The sequence below is a fragment of the Coregonus lavaretus genome, assembly GCF_964263955.1.
Source record: "Coregonus lavaretus genome assembly, chromosome: 21".
In the NCBI taxonomy this organism is placed as follows: Eukaryota; Metazoa; Chordata; class Actinopteri; order Salmoniformes; family Salmonidae; genus Coregonus; species Coregonus lavaretus.
This window is the reverse complement of record NC_140008.1, coordinates 25,377,720-25,385,197: the sequence shown is the minus strand read 5'-3', so window position 1 is coordinate 25,385,197 and position 7,478 is coordinate 25,377,720.

Sequence of the window (7,478 nt, the reverse complement as noted above, 5' to 3'; positions counted from 1 at the left end):
CTCCCAAGTGGACATTCTCAATTTTCCCCCTAACCCATCTGTCTATCTCCTCATTTGAATTCCATGCTGTCACAGTCACTAGCCCATTTAAGCTTAATATCCTTGTCATCTATCGCCCTCCAGGTTCCCTTGGAGAGTTCATCAATGAGCTTGACGCCTTGATAAGTTCCTTTCCTGAGGATGGCTCACCCCTCACAGTTTTGGGGGATTTCAACCTCCCTACGTCTACATTTGACTCATTTCTCTCTGCCTCCTTCTTTCCACTCCTCTCCTCTTTTGACCTCACCCTCTCACCGTCCCCCCCTACTCACAAGGCAGGCAATACGCTTGACCTCATCTTTACTAGATGCTGCTCTTCTACTAATCTCACTGCAACTCCCCTCCATGTCTCCGACCACTACTTTGTATCCTTTTCTCTCTCGCTCTCCTCCAACACTACTCACTCTGCCCCTACACAGATGGTAATGCGCCGCCGCAACCTTCGCTCTCTCTCTCCCACTACTCTCTCCTCTTCCATCCTATCATCTCTTCCCTCTGCTCAATCCTTCTCCCTCCAATCTCCTGATTCTGCCTCCTCAACCCTCCTCTCCTCCCTTTCTGCATCCTTTGACTCTCTGTGTCCCCTATCCTCCCGGCCGGCTCGGTCCTCCCCTCCAGCTCCGTGGCTTGATGACTCATTGCGAGCTCACAGAACAGAGCTCCGGGCAGCTGAGCGGAAATGGAAGAAAACTAGACTCCCTGCGGACCTGGCATCTTTTCACTCCCTCCTCTCTACATGTTCTTCATCTGTTTCTGCTGCTAAGGCCACTTTCTACCACTCTAAATTCCAAGCATCTGCCTCTAACCCTAGGAAGCTCTTTGCCACATTCTCCTCCCTGCTGAATCCCCCCCCCCCCCCTCCTCCCTCTCTGTGGATGACTTCGTCAACCACTTTGAAAAGAAGGTTGACGACATCCGATCCTCGTTTGTTAAGTCTAATGACACTGCTGGTCCTGCTCACACTGCCCTACCCTATGCTTTGACTTCTTTCTCCCCTCTCTCTCCAGATAAAATCTCGCGACTTGTGACAGCCGGCCGCCCAACAACCTGCCCGCTTGACCCCATCCCCTCCTCTCTTCTCCAGACCATCTCCGGTGACCTTCTCCCCTACCTCACCTCGCTGATCAACTCATCCTTGACCGCTGGCTATGTCCCTTCCGTCTTCAAGAGAGCGAGAGTTGCACCCCTTCTCAAAAAACCAACACTCGATCCCTCTGATGTCAACAACTACAGACCAGTATCCCTTCTTTCTTTTCTTTCCAAAACTATTGAGCGTGCCGTCTTTAGCCAACTCTCTTGCTATCTCTCTCAGAATTACCTTCTTGATCCAAACCAGTCAGGTTTCAGGACTGGTCATTCAACTGAGACTGCTCTTCTCTGTGTCACGGAGGCTCTCCGCACTGCTAAAGCTAACTCTCTCTCCTCTGCTCTTGTCCTTCTAGACCTGTCTGCTGCCTTTGATACTGTGAACCATCAGATCCTCCTCTCCACCCTCTCCGAGCTGGGCATCTCCGGCGCGGCTCACTCTTGGATTGCGTCCTACCTGACCGGTCGCTCCTACCAAGTGGCGTGGCGAGAAGCTGTCTCCGCACCACGTGCTCTCACCACTGGTGTCCCCCAGGGCTCAGTTCTAGGCCCTCTCCTATTCTCGCTATACACCAAGTCACTTGGCTCTGTCATATCCTCACATGGCCTCTCCTATCATTGCTACGCTGACGATACACAACTAATCTTCTCCTTTCCCCCTTCTGATAACCAGGTGGTGAATCGCATCTCTGCATGTCTGGCAGACATATCAGTATGGATGACGGATCACCACCTCAAGCTGAACCTTGGCAAGACGGAGCTGCTCTTCCTCCCTGGGAAGGACTGCCCGTTCCATGATCTCGCCATCACGGTTGACAACTCCGTTGTGTCCTCCTCCCAGAGTGCGAAGAGCCTTGGCGTGACCCTGGACAACACCCTGTCGTTCTCCGCTAACATCAAGGCGGTGACCCGATCCTGCAGGTTCATGCTCTACAACATTCGGAGAGTACGACCCTGCCTTACACAGGAAGCGGCACAGGTCCTAATCCAGGCACTTGTCATCTCCCGTCTGGATTACTGCAACTCGCTGTTGGCTGGGCTCCCTGCCTGTGCCATTAAACCCCTACAACTCATCCAGAATGCCGCAGCCCGTCTGGTGTTCAACCTTCCCAAGTTCTCTCACGTCACCCCGCTCCTCCGCACACTCCACTGGCTTCCAGTTGAAGCTCGCATCTGTTACAAGACCATGGTGCTTGCCTATGGAGCTGTGAGGGGAACGGCACCTCCGTACCTTCAGGCTCTGATCAGTCCCTACACCCAAACGAGGGCATTGCGTTCATCCACCTCTGGCCTGCTGGCTCCCCTTCCTCTGCGGAAGCATAGTTCCCGCTCAGCCCAGTCAAAACTGTTCGCTGCTTTGGCACCCTAATGGTGGAACAAGCTCCCTCACGACGCCAGGACAGCGGAGTCACTCACCACTTTCCGGAGACATTTGAAACCCCACCTCTTTAAGGAATACATGGGATAGGATAAAGTAATCCTTCTACCCCCCCCCCCAAAAAAATAAATAAATAAATAAATAAATAAATTGTAAAGTGGTTATCCCACTGGCTATAGGGTGAATGCACCAATTTGTAAGTCGCTCTGGATAAGAGCGTCTGCTAAATGACGTAAATGTAATGTAAATGTTTGACCCAAGTTAAACTATTTAAAGGCAATGCTACCAAATATTAAACTTCTGACCCACTGGGAATGTGATGAAAGAAATAAAAGCTGAAAGAAATAATTCTCTCTACTATTATTCTGACATTTCACATTCTTAAAATAAAGTGGTGATCCTAACTGACCTAAGACGGAATTTTTACTAGGATTAAATGTCAGGAATTGTGAAAAACGGAGTTTAAATGTATTTGGCTAAGGTGTATGTAAACTTCAGACTTCAACTGTATAAGCTACGGACAACAGACACAAATGCATTTTATCGATGGCAATTTGAATGCACAGAGATACCGTGAAGAGATCCTGAGGCCCATTGTCGTGCCATCCATCCACTGCCTTCACCTCATGTTTCAGCATGATAATGCACAGCCCCATGTCCAAGGATCTGTACACAATTCCTGGAAGTTGAAAATGTCCCAGTTCTTCCATGACCTGCGTACTCACCAGACATGTCACCCATTGAGTATGTTTGGGATGCTCTGGATCGACTTGTACGACAGCGTGTTCTAGTTCCCACCAATGTCCAGCAACTTCGCACAGCCATTGAAGAGGAGTAGGACAACATTCCACATGCCACAATCAACAGCCTGATCAACTCTATGCGAAGGAGATGTGTCGGGCTGCATGAGGCAAATGGAGGTCACACCAGATACTGACTGGTTTTCTGATCCACGCTGCTACCTTTGATATCTGTGACCAACAGATGCATATCTGTATTCCTAGTCATGTGAAATCCATAGATTATGGCCTAATGAATTTATTTCAATTGACTGATTTCCTTATATGAACCGTAACTCAGTAAAATCTTTGAAATTGTTGCATGTTGCATTTATATTTTTGTTCAGTGTAGAAGAACGCTGGCTTTAACAGATCAAAATTGCATTTGAGCATGTGTTTGACAATTGAGCAGGCTTGACGCCAGCGAAAATAGTACCCCCAGTGTTTGTCTACATAGTCATCCATCCACCATCTAAAGAACCCTCAAACTAAAAGGCCTGCAGTCCCAGGAAATCAGGTTTCACCATCTGCTGGTGTATTTGTATTGGCTAATAGCATACTCATAATGGGAAACCACTGATGAATGACTCCTTAAAGGCAACAGTAACTGACAGGATCTAAATAACTAGATGGATAACCTCAGTTTCAGATACCTGGAGTTTCCAGGCAACATCCTAGTAATGTAAGATTCTCTCTTGTTCTCTCTTGTTGAAAAATGGCGGATTAGTTTTTTAACATTGCTTTTGAAGTCTCCAGAGAGTTGAAATGTTTCCAAAAGGGAGACTAAATGACGTAGCATGAGAGTACTGGGCCTGCTGCCAGGTGGACAGATTGAAGCCCTGATAGATGTTAGGGTATTTTCCTACTGAAACCAAGAGTGACCTCAGGAACCTGACAGAGACAAAAAATGGTCCGCAGATGTTTAATATCTAATGTCTGGGGAAAATATTTATGATTTTACCCAAACTTAAAAAGGTGCCATTTGGGGGAGAGCAACCCTTTTGTGATATTGTCAGTGCAACATAAAAAGGAAATACATAAATGTAATGTATTTTTCAGACATTAGGACTACTGTCCTAAATGCATGGGCAGGATTCACAACCAAACCATCTACAGGATTATTTTAGATTCAAGGAATCTAGCTTTGGGAACTGTGATGGCTCAGAAGTATAGCTGACTCCTGTCTGGACAGCAGAGGGTGCAAGATGGTCACATTTAGTCTACACTGGTCACTGGACAACACAAGAGTAATCCCAATCAGAGACCTGCAAACAGCTAATGGTGATAGGTGTGACCTCTGGACTAGTTGTCCCCCATGATGAAATCGGGCGGTGACTGTGGCTCTGTCTTCGTCTGTACGTTCGTTCGTACGTTAGTTAGTCACACGCGATATCTCAGACAGCACTGGCCCAAAACTTGGGTGAATTATGTGTCTTGCCATAGAGATCCGGCATTTACAAAATTACACTGATTGGCCCAAGGGGGGCGCTGCATCTTTCGTGGGAAACTACATACATGTTTACTGTTGCCTTTTTTGATCATGGTTAGAGATACACCTAGCTGTCATCCGAGACAGCACTCACTTACCAAGCTGTCACCAAGCTCTCGCTCTTGCAAGACTGATTGGATAGGTCGTGTGGAGGGCTCTGTCCTTTTTCTTTCGCTTATTTCTTTCTTATTTCTATTTTCACGTGGAGAGCTAAAACAATGTTATTGTCCCCCACAATGAAATCGGAGGGGGGCTATGGATCTGTCTCCGTCCGTTCGTCCGTTAGTCATGCCATAGAGATCCTGCATTTAGCTGTGGACTTGGCAGGTAGCCTAGCGGTTAAGAGTGTAGGGCCGGAAACCGAAAGGTCGCTGGTTTGAATCCCAGAGCAAACTAGGTGAAAAATCTGCTGATGTGCCCTTGAGCAAGGCACTTGAATTGCTCCTGTAAGTATCTCTGGATATAAGCGTGTCTGCTAAAATGTAGAATGACTCTCTGTTGGTCACCAAGGTGAAGGGAAAGGGGCAAAGTGGGTCCTGTAAAACAATACCCCCTCATTAAGAGCCAGAACCAACAGGCTCCATCCAAGTGCTCTGTTTCCAAGCAAGCTTGGAGAGTGCCATATATTTGAGAGATGAGGAGACTTGTTTTCATGATAATTCTGTTCTCTAGGGTGAAGTACCTTAAGAAATATGAAATACTATCCACCCTCTGTCAAATTCCCCCCTGGCCTCTTAGGGCATAGCACTCTGGATTTTAAACAGGTTCCTCTAGATAAGGAAAAAAACTAAAGTAAACTCAATGGTCCCATGGTAATACAGAGGAAGTGGACATTTTTAAGCAAGTCTCGCACCGGCTTATGTTCTTCTTCCGCTGCTGGGGAGGAAGGAGAGGATGCGCTGAGTTTCCTCAAGCCTCCCAGAGCTATGTTGTTTACATGAAATACCCTCCCTTGGCCCCATGTCCCTTCGGTGTCCTCGTTCCACCACTGTTTTCAGATACAGTATGATGGTGAAGTATTCATTACTCACTCATTCTATTTGAATACTAAAATTGTGCCAAAAGGCCAATTTGGGGCTTCTTCTTGGAGACTTTTACATTACTCCATATTCATAGTGACATATAAGAAATGTTAAATATAGTGCCAAATCTATCAAAAGCATCCTCTGACACTCACTCTCTTCTGAGCTACTACTGTATGTAATTGACAGAGCCATGTCACAAACATTTTAATATAAATATATTTATTTTGTACAGTAGATATCTTCCTGTCATTTACTTTTTGATCAATAGTGTCAAACGTGGTCTATGTGACTGCATTGGTTTGAATAGTGTCTCATTTCACACTATAATCCCCACAGCAGTCTGGATGTCAGCAGCACTGGCTGCCTTGTGACTAATAGTGCCCCGTTTCTAACGGAATGGGGAAAAATGAAATGACATGGCCATAGTACCATTCTCTCTCTCGCACAGGAAGTGAAAACGTATCACCGTCTGCATCAGCTAGGGCATTTATCCCCTGTCAATGGCAAACACCCACACTTTCTCTCAAACCATCAAGCACTCCGACTGCACTTCCCTTTTTTAATCATTCCTATTAAAATCACTACACTGGAAATTGTCCCTCTGACCAGTGTAGCTAGGTAGGTTTAAATGAAAGGAAGATTTTCAAGGGTTTATTTGTGAGGGATTGCTGTCACCAGAGCTGGGTCCAGCCCCCTGTGGAAAGCACATACAGGCCCAGTGACTGATTACTCCCCAACTACAGATTCATCACAGCCAGTCAGCTGACTGCACTTTAAATAAGGTGCCCTTTGAAGACACTATTCAGGTACCATTCCTAGCAAATCCATCTCTCAGGGATGGTCAAATCAACTGGTCTGTCTGGAAATACTGCTGAGCTGATAAGAGAGTAAATTAAGAGTTTATTTTCAAAATGCTACAGTACACTGCTTGACTTGGGCAGAAGCTTACCAGAGCTGAGTACCAGCACCTCAAATTTCCTTCTGCTTGAGTTCCTGTTTCTCTTATAGAATATTAGCACAAAAGTATTGTTGAGCTTCAAAATGAATACCGAAACCCATTTCAGTCCAAGTCAAGCACTGCTATAGTACAGTGCCTTGCAAATGTATTCATCCCCCTTGGCATTTTTCCTATTTTGTTGCCTTACAACCTGTAATTTAAATGGATTTTTATTTGGATTTCATGTAATGGACATACACTAAATACTCCAATTTGGTGAAGTGAAATGAAAAAAATAACTTGTTTCAAATAATTCGACAAAATAAATAACAGAAAAGTGGTGCGTGCATATGTATTCACCCCCTTTGCTATGAAGCCCCTAAATGAGATTTGGCGCAACCATTTACCTCCAGAAGTCACATAATTAGTTAAATAAAGTCCACCTGTGTGCAATCTAAGTGTCACATGATCTGTCACATGATCTCAGTATACCTGTTTTGAAATGCCCCAGAGTCTGCAACACCACTAAGCAAGGGGCACCACCAAGAAAGCGGCACCATGAAGACCAAGGAGCTCTCCAAACAGGTCAGGGACAAAGTTGTGGAGGAGTACAGATCAGGGTTGGGTTATAAAAAATATCTGAAACTTTGAACATCCCACAGAGCACCATTAAAATCCATTATTAAAAAATGGAAAGAATATGGCACCACAACAAACCTGCCGCCCACCAAAACTCACGGACCAG